This window comes from Lathamus discolor, chromosome 1 (genome assembly GCF_037157495.1).
Source record: "Lathamus discolor isolate bLatDis1 chromosome 1, bLatDis1.hap1, whole genome shotgun sequence".
In the NCBI taxonomy this organism is placed as follows: Eukaryota; Metazoa; Chordata; class Aves; order Psittaciformes; family Psittacidae; genus Lathamus; species Lathamus discolor.
The window spans coordinates 64,788,119-64,813,301 of NC_088884.1; the positions used below are offsets into that span (position 1 = coordinate 64,788,119).

The 25,183-nt window shown below is 39.4% G+C and overlaps 1 protein-coding gene across 5 annotated transcripts in view; it reads right to left on the bottom strand.

Annotated features, from left to right (window-relative positions):
• Nucleotides 1-25,183, bottom strand: part of TSPAN9 (tetraspanin 9) — a 164,302-nt gene that overhangs the window by 132,621 nt on the left and 6,498 nt on the right. The window contains exon 2 of one of the 5 annotated variants that reach the window (XM_065674875.1): nucleotides 2,161-2,263. The exons of 3 other annotated variants lie outside the window; for them this stretch is intronic. The gene's annotated coding sequence lies outside the window, so the exon portion shown is untranslated. Of the gene's footprint in view, nucleotides 1-2,160; nucleotides 2,264-20,636; nucleotides 20,686-25,183 lie in introns of those variants that run through there. One more of the 5 variants, XM_065674894.1, reaches the window with a different exon arrangement.

Consider the following 25,183-nt stretch of genomic DNA (forward strand, 5'->3'; position numbering starts at 1 on the left):
ACACACTTTGGGATCCTCAGTTCTACACACCAGCAAAGCTTCTGTCCTTCTGCTAATTGTGAACTGAAGCTCAGTTAGGCTATAGAGAAGAGTGAGGAAAAATGACGAGAAAAGCGAGCGGGGACGGACACCACATTAAATGTTTAAGAGCTTTCTCTCTCAGTTCTTTGACCACAACATTTACATTGGCTTTTTTTGTTTTCTTTTCAAGAATGTTTTGGCAGTGCCCTATTCCAGCTGTAGTAAGCAAGAAGCTGATGCAGCATCTTTATTGCTGACAAACAGTTGGAAGTTTTGAGCCAATGAAAACAGCAATGTATGTGTCCACTGTATGCTGGAGAGCCAGCCACATAGCAATTATGGAAATGAACCCTTTGGCCAGAGGGTAGGACTTACATAAGGAAGAGAAACACTGCAGTTTAAGTCAAGAGCTCAGCAATATCCCCAGTTTATTGCTGGACATTATTTTCACTACAGACTTTTTCCACTTCTGCAGCTACCCTTAAATTATTTCATCCCTACTGAGCCTGAGTTCAGTTCTGGTTTTAGTTCAATAGAAAATTCATTTATGAAGCACACCTTGGACCCCTTGGTGTCAACAATCCTTACTGTGCAAGGGTGTCTCCCAAAGCTCTGTTCATTTTAACACAGAACTGAGATGCTGGACTGTAGCTGACACACAGGACTTGAGATGTGGACTGTAACTGACATACATTAAAGCAACTATGACTGCACCAAGCCACATCACATCACATAGTCTGAACAGCTACAATCTATTATTATCTCAAGGATCTCCACTCAGAACTGTATTCTGCAGAGCAGATCCAGCCTCCCACATGCCAAACAGTCTTCAAGCCACAGCCTTTGCCCACAATACCCTTTAACAATGCTTAAACAAGAAAATGACAGAAGCTGAAAGCAAGGCTAGAGCATTAATGAGCACTGACTGAACAGGCAGAGTGCAACGAAGACCACAAAGCAGTACTTTAGCAAGTACTGCCACCAATAGGCCACGGAAGGCCTAGGGTCTTTTCTTGCCAGTATAGACATGCTGTTTGCTTCAATACAGCCCTTAAATTCACATAGGTTGCGAATTTACACTGGGCCATCACATCAGCAAAATTCAACTTGCTACTGTGCAACTTTTCACTTAAAGAACTGATTTAAACTGCAGCTCCAATAGGAAGCTTACTGATACACCTCTACAAAGAAAGAGACTTGCAGTATAATAAATGAGCTGCAATACCGAGCTCCTATAAGGCTATTAATGAATATCCATACTGCATTTACAGCATTATGCTTTTTATTATTTCCCTCAACTCTTAGCATTCCGGTTTGCTTTTTGTGGTACTGAATGGCTGCTATTCCTGAATTTCCTGCCTCCACTTCTTGTACACAAACTAGTTCTGGTGCTTGTATTTGCTCACTAATCCAGCTGAGCTTGTACTGTGTTACTCAGATGTGCTTTTATCTGCTTAGCACTTCCCCCACTCTCTTGTTACACCTAAAGTGAACAAACCTGCAAGCTTTCACAGCCTATCTTAGACAAGCTATTACAGTATTAACCATAGACAACAAAACCCTTTCTTGCATACTGCATTATGATGCAATGACAAAGTGTCCTGATAGGTCACCATATAGGAAATAAGAAGACCAGAATAAATTAATGAGCTCACCCCAGGAAATGATAAAATATGCTAAGTAGTAAACATGGGCATCTTCTTACCATTTGTGAAGCTCACAAAACACAATAGCTACAGGTTTAACATTTCTTATGCAGATGTCTACGTTACTGCTGTTCCCGAAGAGCACATTAGCAGCAGTCACTAACAGCAGGGCTTTAAAGTAGGGAATACATCCACCTTAAATCACTAGTAAAGAAACACAGATAATAGAATTTCCCCTAATTTGCTTTCCGCAGCTTTCCATCCACAATAAACAGAAAGTTGATTTCCACAAATCTATTGTCCTTTACCCTTGAGTTTACCTATCTTCTAGAATTGTTTTCAAGCTCTTAGGGTTTGCCTAGCTGGATAGGAGATTGCTAAATGAGGTAGCTATCTCATTTGAAGCACAATACTTCTGGACTTTCTCCTAACAGTGGGGCGATAGGGTACTTAAATCAGTGCAAATCAGGTTGCCACAGTTCTGCATACTCACACAATTAAAGGAAGAGATGCCCAGCAGGCAGGGAAGAGGAAAGAACAGGGACAACGCTTTGGGTTCAGTTCACGTCCACTCTAGGTGAATCATGTACAGATCACTGGAAAGCAGAGAAAAAGTGTCTATACTGAATCAGCCATTCCTCTACATACTCTTTACTCTTGATAACCAGGCACCCAAAAATTAAAAAAAAAAAAAAAAATCCCACTTAGAAGTTAGGTAACTAATTTCTTCCTCATCAAAAGCCAGTATCATCATGCTGCCAAGAATATGCCTTTTTTGTTAAGAGGGAAGTTCTCAATAAATCTGTCCATCAGTAGATTAACTATTTGAGATCTGAGGGATTTCTATACTGTTGGTCTTCAAGACTGCACTGAAATCTCACAATTTCTCCTACAGGCTCAGCTCATGCAGTCCTGTAGTGGCATAGGTTCAGATAGGTTTTTTCAAGTGTTTCAAATTCCAGAAGTCATTGTTTCAAAGCACTCTCTGTGAGCTCAAAACCAGAAAATAACCCCCATTATTTCACCCAGAAACAGAAAGAATCTCTACGCTGTTCATCACATCTGGGAGTGTTGACTTATACTTTAAAAAAGTAACTAGCACAGCGTATTAAAAAACCTTTCCATCTTCAAAGCAAAGCCATGTTTTACAGAAGAAAATCTATTGTCTAGAAGATACACTGAAAAGTAATATAAAGTTTGTCTAAACTATTGTCCAGACAAAACCTATTTCCTGACCAACCCTTCCAGCCTGTATCTCAAATACATGCAGCCTCATAGTATGGTCAGGGGACAGAATGATGAGGCTGTAGGTCCCAGATCATTAGAACTACCATGGTTAGCAGTTGCACTGGATTTCTTAATGAGCTGAGATCAGACTGTTGAAGACCCATAGCTGAAGCCACGGATGGTTTATTATGCTCTGACAGCCACTGCTCCCTCTGTAGAGACTATTTTTAAAATGTTGGAACTTGCTGGAAATTTTTTCTATGAACTTCAGTATTTCTGATCTGTACCTCCCTCCAAATACACTATGAGGTTGCAACCTATACAAGTTACAGATACCACCGCTTCCTGCTACTCATCTTGTCAAAGTAAAAAGCCAGATGGAGGACTAAGCAAAAACCAAACGAAAGATAAGAACAGCTGACAGTGAGATTATACCCAGAAATATGCAATTTAGGTGAAGCCTTTGAGTTCCTGGCAAAGTGCCCATGAGAATGTTGCTTAAGGCAACTTGAATACTTCTGACTTACGGATGTTTGCAGAAAGACACCAATCATGAAGTGCTGCATGGTCAAATTAATGGGGCTAAACAATTCAAACAACTGAAGAAAAAAACAACACTGGACTTCAAATTTTACAAATGCTGTGAGTTTTCCTAGCTACAACTGAATTATTTGTAATGCTGAAAACAGTTTGAACTCGTAAGTATTTACTGATTCCCAAATCAATTGTTCATTCAACCTAAATGTTTCATGAAATAAATGAAGAAATCAGAAAGTTTTTATTTGTGGAAATGAAGCAGATCTGATTTCTTCTGACAGCCTCAGACATGCAGACTAGTAAGAGATTACACAGATCTGCTGCAATGCTCAACCCTACATGTTCTACAGAAAGGGAGGAAAAACGGGAGACTGGAGGGAAAGGAAGGGAACCTCACATGAAGCAGCATCCACTTCACTTGCAAAAGTTAATTGACATTTTTTGTTCTCTCTCCCCTCTACCCCCCTTTTTTTCTTATATCCTCTCCAAACAGTCACTTTGCTGAGAGGCTCAAAGAACCTACAATCTGTATGGGAACACAGAAAAAACCCCAGAACTATGTACAGCTTGTGACAGACTCTGCCTAGACTTGAGCACAGTTCAGTTTTAATAGTTTCTGCATGAGCACAGTCGGGTGTTAATCTCGTCATCTGTGTTAAATTTTTCTGGATTTTAGTAAGGCTTTTGATACTGTCCCTCACAGCATCCTTCTGGACAAGCTCATTGGTGAGATGATCCATGCACAGAGTGAAGAACTGGCTGAAAGGCAGAGCTCAAAGGATCGCAGTGAATGGGGCTACACCTGCCTGGCAACTAGTCACCAGCAGTGCTCCTCAGGGCTTACTCCTAGGGCCAGTTCTGTTCACTATATTTATCAGTGATCCAAGTGCAGGAGCTGAAGGCACCATCAGCAAGTTTGCTGATGGAACCAAATGGGGAGGTGCTGTTGACTCTTGAGGGACAAGAGGCCTTGCAGAGGGATACGGACAGACTGAAGCATTGGACAGTCATCAGTGGCATGAAATTTAACAAGAACAAATGCCAGATTCTAGCATCTGGAGGGTTTAGACTGGAGATTAGTAAGCTTTTCTTTACTCAGACAGTGTTCAGACACTGGATCAAGCTTCCTAGAGAGATGACCAATGTCCTATACCTGTCAGTTTTTAAGAGGCATTTGCACAATGCCCTTAATAATATGCTAGATTGGTCCTTTCCAACTTCAATATTCTACTGTTTGGTTTTTAACTTTTGTCTGTTAAGTTTCTCCTAAAGCTTCTAAAACCCAAAGTCCCTGGCAATATACAATCAATACAGCGTAAAGTTGTACTATCCCTGTTTTAGCTCCTTACCACACTCTTAGCTAGAACTTCTTATATGCCATTAGCTCCAGAATAATTTTTGGATCAAACAGTCCTGTAAGAATGCAATTAGAACAATACATTGGATACTTAAGCAAAACCAAAGTAAGAATTTGCCAGGAACAGCTGGCAACTGGAGGCTATACTGAACAGAACTATTTTTTACTTGCATCTCATTGTACTGCACTGCTCGTCATTGCTGGGCTCAATCACGTCTTGCCACAATGATGCATGAATTTGTCACCTCAAAATTAGACTGCTCTGAAATGGTGCGATGCCGTACACGGCCTGCATCTGACAAGGAATGCTGAGACTCATTTATGAGGTGGCAGTGTGCCACTTGAGCACATCAGGCTCATGTTGTTTTTGTAAGTTTAAAAAGTCAAGGTTCTGATTTTAATCACTACAGCCACATTGCTTGAGAATAATCAAAGAGACTGAGACCTGCTGGCAACTGCTCACATAACAGCTTGGCGTTGGAGATAAACTAAGAGAAACTACCGAAGGGGGTTCTCAAGGACTGGTTTTGTGTTAATTTTTTTCATGTCCACTGAGAGCAGCACAGTTTAAATTCATCTGGACACACAAGGACACTCTTTCTCACTCCTTCCAACCTTTCCCAAGCTCAAGGAAAAGGACAGGTTGGAGATTAGGGGTGACTGACTTATAAACAGTCCTTTTATCTGCATTTCATTTAATAAAGGACCTATACCACAAAACAGATCCTACAGGATTACTTTAGGAACAGAGTCACATAGTGCAGATGTGCTGATCCACAGCATCACCAAGTAGCAGGTAATACCTGAACGCTTTAGACACCAGCATTACCACTAATGATTTTTGACATTGCTACATATGGGAAATACACCCAGCAACAGTAACAGTATATACAGAATCACAGAATCACAGAATCCCAAGGGTTGGAAGGGACCTAAAAAGATCATCTAGTCCAACCCCCCTGCAAGAGCAGGGTAACCTACAGTACATCACACAGGAACTTGTCCAGGCGGGCCTTGAATATCTCCAGTGCAGGAGACTCCACAACCCCCCTGGGCAACCTGTTCCAGTGCTCTGTCACTCTTACAGTAAAGAAGTTCTTCCTGATGTTAACGTGGAACTTCCTATGCTCCAGTTTACACCCATTGCCCCTTGTCCTATCACTGGATATCACTGAAAAAAGCCTAGCTCCATCATCCTGACACCTACCCTTCACATATTTGTAAACATTGATGAGGTCACCCCTCAGTCTCCTCTTCTCCAAGCTAAAGAGACCCAGCTCCCTCAGCCTCTCCTCATAAGGGAGATGTTCCACTCCCTTAATCATCTTTGTGGCTCTGTGCGAACAGTACATGTGTGAGGAGTTCATGAACTGTACAACTCGTGTCAAAAAGAATTCTTCTTGCAAATGCATTTGTTTTGTTTTGTTTTGGTGGGCTTTGTCTGTTGGTTGGTTGCGGTTTTTTATATTTTACAATCACTGTATATTTTGTGTATCATTGTATATTTTACAATCCCTGAGTAAAAAATCACTATGACTGAATTGTGGGAAGCTGTAACTAATCACAAGTCAAAGCTGATCAAAAATAAAATGCTTGTAGTTTTGCCTCATTCTTAGAGAATGACCTTATCATGCAACAAATAAACCTATTGTGCACTGCTCCATTTCCAAAAAAAAATCCTCCATAAAAATTAAATGTAATATTATGTCACTTGGAATGTATCAGGATTTATTGCCTGTAAAAAGACCACTGAAGGCTGTACCAGATGCTTCTTCACTAGAAAACTGAGAAAAACTAGAGCAAGACAGAGGAGGCTTTTGTCATTGCTAACGCTTCCATGTTTGTTCTTGAGAGCTTGACACCCTTAGGGAGGAAGAGGGCATTACATTAGCTCCTCACCAACTTCACTAACTTACAAGGAGAATTTAAGTTGCTTGGATCACCAGCCAAACCAACGCAGTGGTGCTGTTACAAATAGCAGTCCATTTTATATTAAAAGCAGCACAGGGGCAAGCAGTACCTAGTTGCTGCTGCAAAAATCTTCCACTGGGAGAGTATTTTTGAACTCCTGATCTTCTTAGAGATAGTAGGGTAATGCAGGAAGGATCACGTATTTCACTCCTTGCTCATACATAGCCATGCCATACTGAATGAAAGAGGAAAAATGGTGATTGGTTGTTCTGCTGTTCCCATCCCATCCAGACAGACTGCAGTGGAGTACAGTAAGATAGCCAACATCTTCTCACAGTGCACAAAGAATAGAGGTAGAAGAATCCTACCACATGATTTTTTCACAAGCTTGATTTGTTTCACTCCTGAAAGCCCTGGCCTAATCTGCTTTATGCTACATGGTACAGTGGTGTGCTAGTAAGCAAAGCTCAAACAAGACCAAAATAAAAGCCAGTAGTGGAGGAGAGGTAAATGGTAATGAACAGCAAAATTTTCTATGTCAAAAACATCAAAGCTTTATATTTTTGGAAAAACAGTGCTTCCTTTAAATTGTCACATACTAGAGTAAGCTATAATGGACTATCAGAATCTAAATTTCTGTGAGAATTTTTCTCCCAAAAGCACAAAGTAAATGCTTCCAGGATATTGCATAACCAGGCAAAAAAATGAAGCAAACTACTAATAGAGGCTAGTCTTCCAATCACTCATATTTTAAATATGAAAGGAGCAAGGGGAAAATACTAAAGCAAAGATAATTTGTCTACTAGAGCCTTTAAATATGAAACCTTAATATTAGAATATAGAAAATGCCTATTACAAAGTTATTTCTTTGACAAGAACCACATCTGAAGAAAGACAGCCTATTAAGCAGCAAGCTGAAATACAGCCTGTTCTCAAATGTCAGCAGAAAAGCAGCATCTTTCCACCAGGTCTATTCACTACATACAGCCACAGATTCATACGTTAAATATAATGATAAAAACAGCCAATGAAGGTTTATCACTCCTTTTTGTCCTGCAAAGGCAATGCAGTTCAGAGAGAGGGAGCAGAAGTTTAGCCTTTATTGTAAGTCATCAAAATAATTTATAGCTGGTTTAGTGTGGTTTAATAGCACATCAAGAAACAATGAGATTGCATGGTAACAGTTCAGAGCATAATCGAAACCCAAAAATTAGGCCTCACAGGAAGAAAATTTGGCCCTCAGCAACTTCTATTGTTTACAAGTAAAGCCTGCTATAATCTCTCAATTTGCAAGGCCAGCTGCTATGAACAAAATAAAAATGCTATAGTTCTGTTCATTTTAAATTGGTTCCTTCCTGTAATCCAGAACCAGTAAGAAAGAAAAGTGCTCTACTGCTGCATTCTTTTTAGAGGCACTTCTATGGACATCCAGCTCTTACAGAAGTAGTACTCTGGCACTGTACAAAAGTCAAGAAGCACTGAACTCCATATGAAAAAATTAAGCAAGCATCAACCGTTTTCAAAACCTGTCCTATCAATCAGCACAAGCTGGTGAGAATGCTTATGTTATGTCCAAAACTGCCAAGTGTCTCTGCAACATAAAAAGGAACTGATGCCAGAAACCAAGCAAAGGCACAAGAACTGCAGCACAGGATATCACAAGAAGAGTAGATAAAGTCATTCCATTGCCAGAGACTCCTGCTCAGGCCTTTCTCTGCTCAAAACTGGGAAAACCGCAATCCATGTTTTTGCATAGGTGTCAGCATCACAAGTCAAACCACACAGTCTACTGTCTGAAACCAGTCTTTATTTTTTTTCACTTTTTGCTCTGAAATAATCAATTACATTATTTTTTCTCTTACTGCTTGTACCTACAGCTTAGACATTTCAATTCTTTCCACCTGTGAATGCTAAAGAAAAGCTTTTGATAAAAATAGACAAGACTTTCGTATAACTACACAATTCTAGAAGCTTAGCTTGAAAGAGAAAATATTATGTCCTTACTGTCACTACAAAACTGCTAGAGTGCAATATATCCCTAAGAGAGGCATGGGTTACTTTTCAGATCACATAATTTATGGAGAGGGGAAAAAATCATGTGACACCAAGTCAAGGAAAAATCAGATTAATCTCTTACACTAATCATAAAAGACAAAGAGTTTCTTTCTCAAAGGCATACTGATACTATTTTGTTCCTGTTCCAAACATCATTCAAAGTTCAAGTGCAAATAAACATTTGATCACTCAGCTGCTGAAAAACGTTGTTCAGCACTTGCAGTATAATGTATTCAAAACAGGAAGAGGAAAAAATAAAACCCAGAAAGATACATAAGCAACCAACTCACAAGACAGAACAGATTCTTACTTTATAACCAGAATAGATGAGCATCATATCTCTGATAACACACACTTAAAGCAATTGACAATTAATAGCATGTTTCAGTATGTATTTCACCACATTTTCTTAATAAAAAGTTTAATATTTCCAGTTTTAGGTTTAAGCCAAGAAAAACTCCTGTGGCAATTTTCAAGTGAGCTCTGAAAGTAGTAAGTTCTAACTGCTTTAACCTTTCCTTTCTAAAAAATTCTTCATATTGGATTGTTTTCTAATTGCTGAGAGGGTAGAATAACATCTGGAAGGCCGTGAGTTGCCATTCTGAAGCTCTTCTAGGGAAAATAATATTACTTCAAAGCATAGAATAAGAAAAGATTAACTCAAGTGTTTTGGAATTTCATTTAAAATTAATGTAAATAAAACCAATAAAATTCATTGGAAATGCTATAAAATAACCTTTTACTTTCTTGAGAAAAATAAATAAAGCTTTAACATATTCACATCTCTGCCATCTCTCTCCTGGTTTCTGCAACAAGGTGGCTCAAACATCCATCTGATCACACAAGAAACATAAGCAGTTTGTCTTCATAAGCTACTAAAATGCTAAACTATTCTTCCTCCTTGACTTACCAGTCCAAATGCATGATAGAGCTATAGAGGCACAAAGAAAACTAGAATGTTAAAAGCTAGATTTTTAGTTTTTAAAAGGACTGAAGGAAATAAACCAAATTAATTGCTAAAAATAAACACTGTTTTATATGCAGTTAACAAAATTCCTTTCTTCTGGCAACGAAAAACTAAAGCTCCTGAAGTTGTCAGTCTGAAACAACTGAAGTGTTTCAATCGCCCTCTAGTGTTAAAATTAATGCAAGGGCTAGCCAAGAGTAAGACCGATACTTTGCATATATGGATGTAAAGCTAAAAATTCAAAAGTAGAAAGAACAGTGGGCCAATTTTGTCTTGCAAATGGAGGTTTCTCAAGTGTTCTTTTCAAAGTGCTATTCTGCCCCACAGCAGTTGGCTACATGATATTATGGAAGCTTTTTTTACTCAGCTTCAGCCCTGTATTTCTGTGAAAACTGAAAACAGTGACTAAGGAAAAGTTCTGCTTGACACTGAAGAAGGAAATCATAAGAATTTTAAAAGAGAAAAGAATCGATCATCTACTTCAGTAGCCCAAGCTCTAAGATAAGCAAACATTAAAACTAAAGGAAGAACTTTAATTTACTTTGCATAAAATAAGCTGTTTATATATAAGCATTTAAGATTAAAAATTCTCATTTTTCCTCCTCAGGCCCCACATATGAATTTTAATTTGAGTTTAACTAGCATGCAGAAGAAGGAAAACTGAGAGGGAAACCTTCTGTGCAGGTCATAAAGTCCTTTACCAGCAAATTAAATGAAATCCTGAGCACCATTAACAAAATAAGGAATAAAGTTAACACGCCAAAAAGACTAAACGCCTAGAATCTAAAGTGCTGAAAGATGAAAGATAAATGTTCTAACACACGAACTATATAATGGGCTAAAATATGAAAATGCAGATCAAGGATTTAATGACTGGGGAGGAAAAAAGCACCACCACTTTTGGATTGCTACATCAAATTCAGCCAGTGTTATCGCTGAAGGAGTCAGTGCCCAGTCTAAAGCTGGATATAACGCACATAGTTCAATGGAAATCAACAGATCCATTATTCATGGCTGCGTTTGTTGCATGCAAAGCAGAGGTTTTACTCTAAGCTAGTACTGACCAAGTTTGCTGCAGAGCCAGTAACACTGTGATCACACTAGAACAGTGCTGTTCCTGAGCTATCTAATCCAGCTGGGAGATAAGAATGATCATGTCAGTTGTAAGACTGTTATAGTACATCTACTCCTCTTTCAGGCCTTCTGCTGAAAAGGATTTGTGGGTCCTAATGAACATTAGGGTAAACAAGAGTCAGAATTATGTTTTGACAGCAATGAAGGCTAAAAGCTTACTGGGCTGTATCTACAGGGGCATACAGAGTAGGCAATGGATGTGATCATTCTCCTTTACTCAAGACTGTACTAAATCCAGCTTTGGGCCTTCTGTACAAGAAAGATATTGATAAACTTGAGCAAGTCACACTGCAAAGACCACCAACATGCTCAGAGAGCTAAAGCACTGGACCTGTGAGGAAAGGCTGAAGAAACTGGGCTTATTTAGCCTATGAAGTCTTTAGGGGAACATAATAGCAGACTTTCGGTTCCTAAGAGGTTACCGAGAACACAGATCCCTGGAGGTCCCTTCCAACATGAATGGTTCTGCAAGTGATACCACCTTATAACCCTAACTGAAAGGGAGTCAGGGGTATCATAGACTCAATGCCCTTTGTGACAGTAACATCACAAACATCAAAATTACACAAAATTAAATGTGTTTAATTTTAGGTGCTCACCACTCTGAGGCAACTGCATTTATAAATGCTTTTAAAATGGTATTTGAAATTGCATTAACATCTGGCATATGCCTACTCTGGGATTTCCTGTTCTGCATTCACAAGGAGTGCTGGCATATACTTGTAGCGTTGAGGAATGTTTGGGCTGCTCACCTGCAGCTTATGTGTTTAGCTGGCAGCATTTGTTTCAAGAAAATTTAAATCAGTGTCCCCACTCCCTCTGTATGCTTCCTTCAGTGCGAACATACTGATATGGGTACCAAGATGCATAAGGTCATATAGAGACAAGCTTTTAACCAGGCTAGAAGCAAGTCTGGAAAGTTACCATGACACAGATGGTTTGCCTTAGCCTGCGTCTCACCTCTGTAGCGCCATTATCCTTACTGTATCTGCTCCATGAGAACCATCATTAACATGAAGGCTAACAGTTGTAGAACAGTGTCAAGTATCTCAGCACAGTAGTCAGTGATGGGATCAACATTTAATGCCATTAATCTAGATTAAACCTTCATGTAAATCAAGACTAGACTCGCTGACACAAATTCTGAGAGCAGCGATAACCCAGCAAGGCCAAACTAAATTGCTGCCTGGAATGCAGAGTCTGATGTAATACTTGGCTTCGAGCTGCTCCCATGACTCTCAGTTACACATACAGAAACAGTCTCCCACATCGCACAGCTACTTTTGTTCAGTAGTTTTGTGAAATCTGTCAAAAAATTCAAAGCTGTTAACACCAGTATCAGCAGTAGGCACTACATCACAGTAAGCACCCTGGATCTCTGAAGCACAGTTACATATTTAGGAGGACAACAGATAAACACAGTTTTAAAACAGAGAATTATGTTTATAAATACTTCATAGAAATGTCAAAGTCTGCAACGTAGAGGAGACCAGAGTTCATCAAGTACAGAAGTTTCAAAATCACTTTGCTCAGCTACATACTTTCATGGCAATGCTGCTGCTTTATGCGCATTCTCAGCATAATATAATTCTGCTGCAAGGGCATGCTCATATACCACAACCAACACATGTACCATCCTTTGGGAATGTGAGTCAGTACAGCATCTAACCTGGCACCCAACCACTTTCATAAAACAACTCATCTAACCAAGGGCTATTTCCCATCATTTTTGTTGACATTCCCACAACTGTGGGCAGATTAATTCTCTAGGGGCATGCAGCCTGTTTCCTTTCTCCTTCCTGAAACTCCCACAATGCATTCCCGTCACATGACAGAAGTTACTGAAACAGGAGGAAAACACCTCAATTTTTGCTGAATAATAAACATGCATCCAGTTGCATGCAACAGCTTTCCTGGTATATGATGATGCACTGATGTGCCATGTTCTTACAGCACCAGTTCACCTGTCCCCTCACAGGAAGCTTTTGAGCACTGTGGTCAGATCAGAGCTGACAGACCAAACCTGCTGGTGCTTCACTTAAGAAAGTATTAGACCATGTGCAGTCTTAAAACACCAAGTGATATGTTCTCACAGGAATGGACAAAGAATCTCATAGCTGTCAGTGAAGAGAGAACTTGCTCCCACTTGAAAAGCCCTAATTGAACTTAACAGGTAAAGAATAGACTTAAGAGCTGAAACCAAACATTTCATATCCCTCTCCAAGTAGGATTTCTTTGGTATCATATTTAGGTATTTATTACCTAACTGTGCCCCCAACTGTTTTAAATGCACTAAACTCACAATCTCACTATCAACCTTGATGATGACTACAATCTAGAATGATGATATGCCATATGAAAAGAAGTACAAAGTTTTCTTTCATTGTTTATCCCAGCTTGGAGGTTCAGTGAACCTCTCCTTGTACATGACAGAAAGCAAAGGTTATCTTCTAAAAATCTTGGAAGACTGTCAAATTAAAAGACAGGACAGCATGTATAACAACACTACATGTTTCCGATTTTAAATATTTCATATGTTTGTTCTGATTTGGTATCCTTGGAATTATGATAATGCAAAATAGAACTGTACAAACTGAATTAACAGATGTTATTGTGAAACAAGAGTACACGTATGTACGTACCTACAGCTTTCTGTAAATTGAGTGCAGAGAACAAAAAGTGGATGAAATCACTGAACAGTTCCAGTATTTCCAGTATTCTCAATGAAAACATTGAGAATTAGTCTTTCTCTCTTTCACACACACCTTACCTTAAGAGAGAAAATGTCTGTGGCCATACTACTTTATTTCTTTTCATTCATCTAAGGTTCATCAGCCTAATTTAATATATTTCACACTGCATAGCTGTGGATGCTTTAACAAACAGGAATTTGTCTGAGCTTGGCTGGATTCCCTCAACTGCACCCTCACCCACTAGTTGTAGATGACTGGTACTAGCCAACTGTAAACTACTGTTCCTGAACAAGCAACAATTGTCCAAAAAAACCAACATAACGCACCACAACACTGAGTTTAGTCTATGCATTGTTCTGTGCTGCTATCAAAGGAACCACTCGCATGAAAATACAAAAGCAGGAAACATTAAAAAAGTACATTCCTTGGCACCAGCTCTTTGCTGGCTTAAGTCTTCATTGTACAGTGCATCATGCAAATAAATAAAAGATGCACTGCGGCCAGATTTAAAGCAAACCCAAACCAAACCCCAAAGCAACCAATCCCATCCTCAAAAAAAAACCCAAAAACCAAAAAACCCCACCGCGCGCACACACACACACACACACACACAAAAATCACCAAAAAAAGCCACTAAATCGACAAACACTTGTGACTTGTATAAAGTCTTAACAGAGGTCAGTGCTGCCCCTGAGATTTTATTTCAGCCATTACCTTTGAAAGCCAGGTATATAGAAATGTTAGTAAACGCCAAAGGTAAGCAATAGTACTGGTGCACAGCCATACTCACTGGCTTTCCACCTTTGGGTTTCTTAGTTGCTATTTTTTTAATTAACAAGTTCATAATAACAAAATACAAGGCAGGATACCTGTTTTGGTAGTGTACTAATTTTCTTATTCAAAACTGCAAAATATAAATACTCAATTCACTCCTGGAATCCTCTTCCCATCCTGCACGTCTCTGGAGCGACCCAAACAGCACCAAATATCATAGAGGTGGCTGGACAAAGAGCCAATCTTTCTGTGCGAGGTTCCCCACAAAAAACAACTCTTACCACATCTTTACTTTCTAGTAGGTGAACAGAACTTAGAATCACAAGCCACAAAAACCAAACCAAACCAGTTTAATAATGCATATTTTAAGAAAAGCTGCTCACAATGCTTTAAGTTTAAATACATAGCAACCACTGAAAAAATTAACAAAACAGTGAACAAAACATACACGTCTCAACATGCGCCTTTCACTAACTTCTTCCGCCTGTTCCTTTACTCTTTTTAATATGTAGAAGGCACGGAAGAAAAAAATAGGAAATGCTTTCAGAGAATCATGTTACCATTAAACATTAATTAGATACATAAACACTATTTAGGCTAAAAACAAATTCCTGGAGACAATATGAACTAATTGTTAAATGTTATCTTTTTAAAAGTGTGTTTATTAAAAAAAAAAAAAAAGCAAATACATTTTAAAATCTAAACCACTTTAAAAAAATGACATCTGAAGCTACCCACTTTTCTGGTTTCACTTTAAATTGCAGAAACAATTTTAAAAGATTACAAAAATTAATACAACAAAAAAGATATGTGTCATTGTATCAGTTTTGCCCAGTAACTGGAATTAAGATACCTATTATTTTCAGTAGCGTTGTATGACAAGTCCATGACCCTTCAGCTTGTTTGGGTTGAGAACAATCCAAAATAAGTACAGTGTCAACACTCTGTGTGTGAACACTCATATGAGAGACAGAGCCCCTGCAAAGTCCGATTGTGCTTTGAGCTTACTTTCTACCCAAATTCAATCTAACTTTTCTGTAAAGGTAAGTTCATGCTTTTGCAACCACTCCACATGAATCTGTGTCATCTGTCCTGCTCAGAATCACAGGCGCTGAATTCTATTTCTGTTATTAGTCACACACAGTTCACTCTCCATACCCACAGCATCTCCTGTCATTTTTACCACTACTACTAGCAATTCAAGTAGTACTACTATGTACAATATACTATTAGTACATTCAAGCCTGATTTAATGTTCATCCCTGGAACAGAAGGTAAAAATAAACATACAAACCAAATGCTAGCAACATTGGGTTCAGATTTTATCAATCTTGCATAGCATCAAATAGGCCAGTTCAAAATGTTTGCTGTTTAACCTCCTCCTGGTCCATGAGACAGGCATTTGTCATTTGGTATGGCTTTCAGTTTCCCTCTGATTTTAATGCCTGACTTTGTTACTGAATGCTTTATCAAACTCCAAATAGGTTTTATCAACTCCCGATTCATTCAAATAATTGAATCAGATAAGGTTCTGGGATTTGCTTGATGCAGCCCACTTGGAAAAAGAAGTTTCCTGGTGAGTTACATTGGGGAATCTCTCCATAAGCCTCTGAAACCCACTACTAAGGGAAAATTAAGTGAAATACAATAGGCTTTCCATCTCTTACATCCTGAGCTCTACAAAGCAATAGTGCATTCATACCATACTTTACCTATTAATAATACTTTGTGTTATCTGTCCCCAGATGTTGCACATCACATCCTACCTAGCTGACCATTTATTTCTTAATTCCTCCATTTTCCTTCTTAAACATTCCTTTAAAACAGGAAAAATTCTACAATACTAGGTCAATTAATTTCCATGTCAGTCTGAGGGCAACATAGAGACAAGCAGTGAAGGAACTGGCAGGATAGAAAAGATAAAACAGCTTAGACAAGTTTAGTCAAGAACAGCACTGGGCTGAGAACAAGCTAACAGCATCCTAGTACTGCAGTGGGAAGCGTGATTAATTACCTTGATAGGAGGGAACGAACTAGGAATAATGGCTATTCTTGTTACCTACATCCCCTCAACTCTTTTTCAAAAGCACTGAACTGTCAGCCCAAGCCATGGGCTTGGCAAAAAAACCTTGGCAATAACTTCTACATAATGATACGCTATACAAAAAGTATAAGGTGTATCAGGAAAAGACCTCTGTGCTCCTGCCTGAGGGGCACTCAGCTGCCTGAAAAACTGCAACTGAACCAAAGTGTCAGGAAACAAAATTAATAGGAAGCAACTTGATATTGGCTCTACAGAGGGCTGGGAAGTTCAATATTTTCCCCTCACTGCCACTTATAACGTCTGCAATATTCTACAAATGCTTCTGCTGAGTGACAGAGGTATCCCTTTGAAAATGATGGGGTGGAGATCAGGACTTCTAACAAGGAAAGTAGGTGAGTATTCCAGGAGCTGCACTATGTCCACATGGAGCTACAGCTATGTGACCTCATTTCTCTCCTACAAGGAAGGAAATTGTTCAGGGATTATAAGGGCAATAATTTTTTGCAAAAAGAATAAAAAGAAAGAAGAATCCAATAATAATTAAAGTTTTGGTACTCTAAGAAGTTAATTTTCTTGGTTCCTTAAGATAACTACACCTAACCATACACAGCCTTTCTGGAGACGAGCAGCATAAGCATGATGTAAAGAGCAAACATGAACAGCTGGGTCAAGAATTTAAATACAGGAGCCAAAACAAAATCCTGAGTTCAAAGTGGGTTTGAATTGACTCTACAGAGTACAAAATGCTTAAGGTCTGATAATAGACTGAAAACTGCTGCTTTTAAGAAACTGAATTTAGTTCACAGTTGTCCAGCTGTGAATAGGCTAGCATTCAAACTATTCACATATTCATAGTGGTATGATATGAACATATCACTATTGAAATGTGGCCCTTCCATTTCATCACAGAGATTCAGACAATATGTTGCATGCAGCAAAACAGGTCTCATGGACCATCTCACACCAGAGAGAAGCACCCCCCAGATGCCTCCAGAGACAGCCATGCTCAAGAACTGCTGTACGGAAGGAAGCTACAGATCACAGCTCTGCAGGAGCTTGGTGACGAAGAAAGAACACTCTAAGAAAGAACAGAAAATGGTGCTCTATCAGCACCATTATTATATTATTATTATATTCCTCCATGCCTCCTCTCATACGACAAACCAGTAAGAGACAGCCTCACCTTATCATTCATAAGGGGATCTGATTATATACATCACTAAAGACTAAAGCGAAAAATTTCTTCTCTATTAAAGTACTTAAATAAAAACCCACTTGTGGCAGAAGGCCACAAATCTGATATTTCAAGAGAACAGAAGTACTAAGAAAACATGTTTTCTCGGTGATGGTGGTTAGCACCAAAGAGAACTTCTTAATTAATAATGAGGGCAAATATTCCAGGTTCAAGCAACCTGAGAAGAGCTAGCGATTAACTCTTAACAACATTTCTGGGACAAATAATTTTCCTTTCCCCTTTACAAATTTATGTTTCACCAGTGGGATGCTCTCATATATGGAGATTTAAATTTATGGCACATTAAAGCTTAGCTATATAATATTACTTAGCAACTTTCAGTACAGATCATTTACAATTGTGCCTCAAGGCCTCAGAATCCAGTTTAAAACAGAGACCCCTGTAAAAGAAATTACACTGATGTGGCCAAAGGCCAACCCCAGGCTTATGCCCAGAGGAACTTTCTTTTATTCATGCTACCTTAGCAGGACTTCTAAGAGTGTTCCTGAAGATCTGATCTAACATTATCCATTTAATTAGACAAGCTCTTCATATGCCCAAGAACAGCGACTGATGCCAAGAAGTCATCCAAATCAGACACGAAGTGTTGGCCCAAATGTGGAACACCCCAGCACGTTATGCACCTACTATAAATACGTATCTTTGACACAACCGGGTCATCATGTTATTTCTGTAAGAGAGCCAAATAAGTTAACTAAATCTGTTCTTATACTTCTCTTTCTCACCTTGCTTGTCTGATCTCATTCTGGATTAAACTTTACAGCCTATATTTCTACAGCATTTCCCAGGCCCTCCTCTGCAACTCACTCTTTTGGGCACAGTACAAAGAATAAAACCAGACCTGCCCCAATGAGGTATTCAGGGTCACCCTAGAAGATCTCAGAGTCCACCACATGGGTAAGGCATAGTGCCAACATGCCCCCATACAATAGCACCTCAAACATTTAAACACCATTATTCGATACATCCCATATGTTAAAATGTCCACCTTCTGTAAAATCTTTGCCTGCCAAAAGCATACCAAAGCACATCACACACCCCTTGTGAATCCATGACACAACAGTGAAAACAATTAGGGCTCACAGTGCTTTATGGACATTAAAGAAAATATAATCACAGCAACTGGTGGGTTTAAGATATGACTGAAGACCGTCTCCACTAATCAATTTAGGTCTGACTTCTCTAATAAGCAGTTTCCTACAATAGCTTTTGCAATACAATGCATTTAATTTTCAGTGATGAGTAGGAGCTTTTCACTCAACTTCAGCACCACACATGAGCAAGGCATTCAATCATTTTATTTTCACAACAAATCTATTGTTCAGATATTAGAAATTCAAGTCTGACAAGCTTTTTAATATGCATAAGTATGAGTAGCTTTCATGGAAAGCAAAAAGCACACTTCCCATTCTGCTAATCATGACAAAGTCCTACCTTCCTAGCAGAAACGGACACCTTTGAAAAGAAAATCCCTGAATTACCATAAAGGCTATCTGAAATTGAGTAGCTAACACTGATCAGTAAGGTAAAGAAAGTGAGGCAATTTCTAGACCTCTATTAAAGATGGGATACTAATTTTTCAATCTGTTTTTCCAAATTGATTTTAATAACATAATAGAAAAGGGAGAAAACTGCACATTACCATGCATGCCAGAAAAATCTTTTAAATATCCTATTTATCTCCTCTCTCCAAGGCATATGAGTTCTTTTGTACTCCTTGATGATGAGCACATCAGCATTCTAGGAATCAAGCCTATGCCCATTTATCCGTGTAATATGATCATTTAGTATAATTAGCATATGATATTTTGACACTGCCATGGACTTGGACCAGATCTGAAATGTTAATATTTGCCTAACAGTACATCCTAGTGCCCAGTGCTACATAGTGGTGTAACTGAAGACACTGACTTGATGGGCTTTCTCTTCTGGGAGCAGAGTTAAAGCTGCTGTGGGAATTCTCACTTTCATAACATAAGGCAGTTTAAACATTATAGATAATGATACACCAATATCTGCAGTATCAAATTTTAAAGGAGTGGAAACAAGCTCAAAGTGCTCACAATACAGTTATTATTTCAGTTAGCACAAGGATGAACAGAAAGAAAACTCCAGAAACAATTTCAAACTTCCCCAACTATCTTTTCCCTAGTATACTCCACCACGCAAGGGCAGAGCCCAGCTTTCCTAAGACATAGGAATCAACAGAGCACCATTTGATATGAGTCACAGCACAGCACACATGCAAAAAGTAATAAAAAAAAATATTGCAAGATGTAAACACACAGCAGCCTTACAGGAGAGACATTTTATGCCTAAGCTGAGGCTTTTTATAACTGTCTTAAATTCTACAGCATGAAATTTCATAGGTTTTTTATCTCACATACTGCAACATTTTGTCTCATCTACTACAAACACAAATGTTACCTATATTAATGCCTAACCACCCCAACTATCTCTTTGTTCTTTTTCTTGGAACAGAAATATCTAGAAGCTATCCATGTCCACTAACAAATGTACAAGTTATAAGTTATTTGAACACCTTTTATTAATACATCTTATTACTAATTTTTAGTCTCAGGAACATAGAGGTCCAACAACTGAAATTTTCCACAGCAGTTATACAACAGAACTACTGCCTTGACACTGAAAAATCCCTTTCAGGATATTTCTCTGTTTCCATTATATAAATGCTATCCCCAGATCAAAGCATCTTTGCCGTATCCCCAGGACTGAGCCATTGTATGGCATCTCCTGAATATTTGCATATAGCAAAGAGAATTACTGACCTCCTTTGCGACACTTCCTTGGGTACTTACAGCAGCACTTGGAGACAACCCCATGAACCACCCCGTTACTTTGGATTCTCTGAGCATTTGTGGCAAGAAAATAACAGATCACAAGAAGGTTTTGTAAGAGCTCAGTGTTGGCCCAGTTTCTCTCCCTGTAACATCAATGTAAGCAGCATTAAAGCTCAGACTGACTGAGTCCAAGCATCCTTCAGAAAGATCTTACTTGCTTGCGGTAACTGTATGCACACCAATGGAAAAGTCACAGATCAAACCTGTGGAGGTGAAGAAGACCAAAGTGAACTTTGTTGCTTTTTGGACCCACCTCCCATCACAAACATAATTACCTCATGGACAGAAAGGAGAGATTGGAGTGTCAGAGGAAACAAGAAATTTATGTCAAATCCCACCTGCTTCTCAAAAAAATGAGTTAAGCCTACACACTGGTCTCTAGGGCATAATATACTGATTTCATTTGGACTTGAATTTAAATAACGGCAATAGGCAAAATACTAAAACAGAAAGACAGAAACTAAAGGGAAAATAGAGACTATGAGGGAAAGCAAAACTTGCATGTAAATTAAATCAGAAATACTAGCCAGAAGAATCCAATGCTTCTTTCCCTTTGCATTTAGGTCCCCGATCATCACCAAGAGCCCGAATGACCTGTTTACAGCCATAAAACCAGAAATAAGTAAGACCTTTCCTTATGAACTCTCCAGCACTACTCCCAGTTTCTGACTGGTCTCATCTTCGCATCTAGTGCAACAACTCCCTGCTGGAGTGAAAATCGCACAAAAACAAGAAACACAGAAGTACCCCACTTTCTCCAGTTCACACTGGTACTTTCAGGGCTGAAACAGCACCAGGGTGCTACAGAAGTAGCAAACGGACAAGACTGAGACTAGGACTTCCTCCAAGAAGAGAGACACAGAACAGTACCAAATCCAGTGTCTAAAAGTCTATCAAAATTATTGCAGCTGCAGACAAAACCTAGAGGCTGAGTATTAAAAGAAAGAGTAATTATTCACCAAATTCGGTTAACAGAAATGCTTCCATTATTCCATTGCTGCTGTTGTTTTTTAAATCAATGCTTTCCCTTAGCCTGCCTCACTACATCAAGACTCTGAAAAAACATTTTCAGAGCCTAGAAGTCGCAAAAAGAACTCAAACAGATCTATGAGAAAATAATTAATCTTCAAATTGTTCTTACATTTCCAATATAAGGCATTTTTAAAGGTCAATAAGGAAACCTGATTTCAATAATTATGTTTTTAAAACTAAACGCTATCCCTTTCAGAACAGTAAACATGGAGCTAATTTGTTGCCTTCACCTTCAATCTTTTTATATCCACTTTTAAGAATTAATTTACCGCAAACCATTGCCTATGTTGCCAACAGAAAGTCTTGCGGATTTGGCAGTTCACATAGTCTATTTACAATACCTTCTAGAGCACATGGACACCTCAACATATCCTACACATCAGTTCTATGCATCTTCCATAAAGTGAACTAACACTATATGAACACTACACCCACCACTGATGTCAGCTTGTATGTCAAGTGCATGCAGGCAACCAGCCAACCAAGCTAGCTCCTTAGAAACACAAGAGACAACAATTTCAGCAACTGAATTCATCATATTGAAGTCAAATGTGGCTTAGCAAAAGACAAAAGTATTTTTAAAAATCAAAAATTAAATAATCCAAGTTTCCTACAGTTCCACTGCACAGATACTAGTTAACCAAACTGATGGCAGACACAGTACACTGTCAACTATATATAAAGATGAACCTCATTCACCATTGATGTAAGCCTGTTATGAACACAGCATGACCTGTAGCAAAGGCAGAGATTGTCTTCAAATCATGTTATCCAGTGCCAGGCAGTGGTCCTAGCCATATCAGAGGTACACTGCTTGACCTGACGCAAGCCAGGTCTATACAGTAAAATCAAGAAAGGAAAATCAAATGGTTGCAAGAAAACTGCTACAGAAAAGAGGTCTTCCTGTTGATCAGGGCAAATGCTGACAACAAACTCAAAGAAACAGTATCTTCTGACAGACCAGAACTGGGAGACAAAAAATTCACAGGCAGATGCAATTCAAGAGCTCAGTTCATATCCCCCAAGATTCAATACAGGGCTCAGGCAGGTACAAGGTTGTGGCCACAAATGACGATGCAAATCTTGCAGAAACTTACTTCTTTCACCATGTTGACTGTGTGTGTGGTGGGCTGACCCTTGCCAGACACTAGGTGCCCACTAAAGCCACTCTACCACTCCCCTCCTCAGCTGGACACGGGAGAAAAAATATAACAAAAGGATCATGGGTTGAGATAAGGACAAGGAGAGATCACTCACCAGTTGCCATCATGGGCAAAACAGGTTTGACTTGAGGAAATTAGTTTAATTCATTACCAATTAAGCCAAGGTAGGATAATGAGAAATAAAACCAAATCTTAAAAACAGCTTCACCACCAACCCCTCCCTTCTTCCTGGGCTTTACTCTTGAATTCTCTATCTCCTTCCCCCCCAGCAGCACAAGGGGAAGGGTAATGGGATTACAATCAGTTCATCAAACATTGCTCCTGTTGCTGCTGCTTCCTCCTCAGAGGGAGGACTCATCACACTCTTCTCCTGCTCCAGCGTGGGGTCTCTTCCACAGGAGACAGCTCTTCACAAACTTCTCTAACATGAGTCCTTCCCACAGGCCACAATCTGCTCCAGCATGGATCCCTTCCACTGGGCGCAGTCCTTCAGGAACAGGCTGCTCCAGCGTGGGTCCCTTCCATGAGGTGCAGTCCTTCAGGAAGAGACAGTTCCAGTGTAGGTCCCTGCTGCAAGTGGAGATCTGGTTCACCATGGACCTCCACAGGCTGCTCGGGCACAGCCAGTCTCACTGTGGTCCACATCACGGGCTGCAGGGGAATCTCTGCTCTGGCGCCTGGAGCACCTCCTCCCTCCTTCTGCACTGACCTTGGTGTCCACATAGCTGTTCCTCTCACATATTCTCACTCCTCTCTCCAGCTGCAGTTATTGCTGCACAGTAACTTTTCCCCTTTCTTAAACACGTTATCCCAGAGGCACTACCACCATCACTGACTGGCTCAGCTTTGGCCAGTGGCAGGTCTGTCTTGAAGCCGGCTGACATTGGCTCTAACAGAGAAGGGGAAAGCTTCTGGTAGCTTCTCACAGATACCACCTCTGTAGTGACTACACACACCCCAAAACTTTGCCAGAAACCCAATACAACATGGGTGGAGAACCGCACTCAATAGGCAGGCAATCTGTCCAATCCACTGTTCAGAGCAGGAGCTCAGGAGACAGGGCTGCCTTCCAAACCAGAAGTCTTATATGAAGGCTAGCAACACCTAGAAGAAAATGTAGATCTCTTCTCTCCTGATTGGTCTCCTGATAAGTGCTAGGTACATTACCACACTTGGTCCTCTAAAATAAAGCATACTTATCTTTCAGTTCCTCAAATCACGTCCCAAGAGCAAGCAAGCAAGTCTGCTCTTGTAAACGGATGCCTTGCACTAATGCCATCAGCACCAGGTAAATGCCTGCTTTGGCTGTCACTGGCAAGTTCAAGTTTGCTGTAGGGTTATTTTGCACTTGAAGCATGGGATGAGTGCATTTTATTAATAAAATTTAAATCTACATCTCTAACCACTTTCAGATCTGTGAAACAGTAACAGGGCTGTCGAGTGATCCAAGCAGAAACAGCCTGATAGCTATCTTGTTCTACTGACTTAAGGACATGAAGCAAAGAACACCATCTCTAAGAGTCTCTTAAGAGTAAAGGAGAGGGATGCCTTAGCACCTCTAAAAGACAAGTGACTTAAGATGATTTTGAGAAATTACATTCAAGTTCAAAAAACAGAGGAATGAAATACTCTTTACTAAAGCAGAAAGAATGGTGGAGATTCCTGCATGAAGCAACATTTCTCTTTCAAGCTCTTTAAAAAGCAGTTCAGAAAAACCAGTTCCATATCTAAATTACTTTAAGTGGGTTTGTTTCCCTTGTTGGGGTTTAATGTAAAGACAGTGAGGAAGAATTGGACTACAGGCCACAAAACAGAATGTGTGGTTCTCTTATCACAGAATAAACTTCCTCAGCTCTTCAAAGAGGAAGTGATGGAGAACAGCATGAGAAGGAAGAGTTGAAGATGGAGACTACATAGCTGGGGAAAAAAAAGCTATAATGAGACATAAGCAGGATGTTTTGCTTTCATAAAAGAAAGCAAGACATGATAGCAATTGTTTGAGAGTCCCTGGAAAGTAGGAAACTTGAACTGGTAGAGTAAGAAAAGCATAAGAGGAAAAAAAAAAAAGAAAGAAAGAACCTTACAAAGGTGAAATTTTCAGGGGAAAATGCCTTTTGAAAAAGGTATCTTGAGGAATTATTTTAATAATGAAAAGGAAAGAGTTTCTTGTATAACTCTTGGCAGCTATTTTGTGGTGACTATCCAGCAGGAAAGGGTGGGACAACATGGAACTTGGAAGACTGAAAGCTACGCAGATGAATTTACATTGGTGTGGGAACTTAAGACTCTGCCCTCATTTCCTCCTCCTGGTTCTCCCTAGAAGATCCCTCCTCTGCTTCACAGTCTTTTTCACTTTTCCTTCTATACTGGATAAAGAACACTTCCAAAAAGTACCTGTTCACAATGACTTCTTCCTCTCTTTCATATCCCTCTACAGACCACTGGTCCCAGCAATTACTCTACCATGGCTTACTTTCTACGACCACATTCACCTGAAATACTGTGT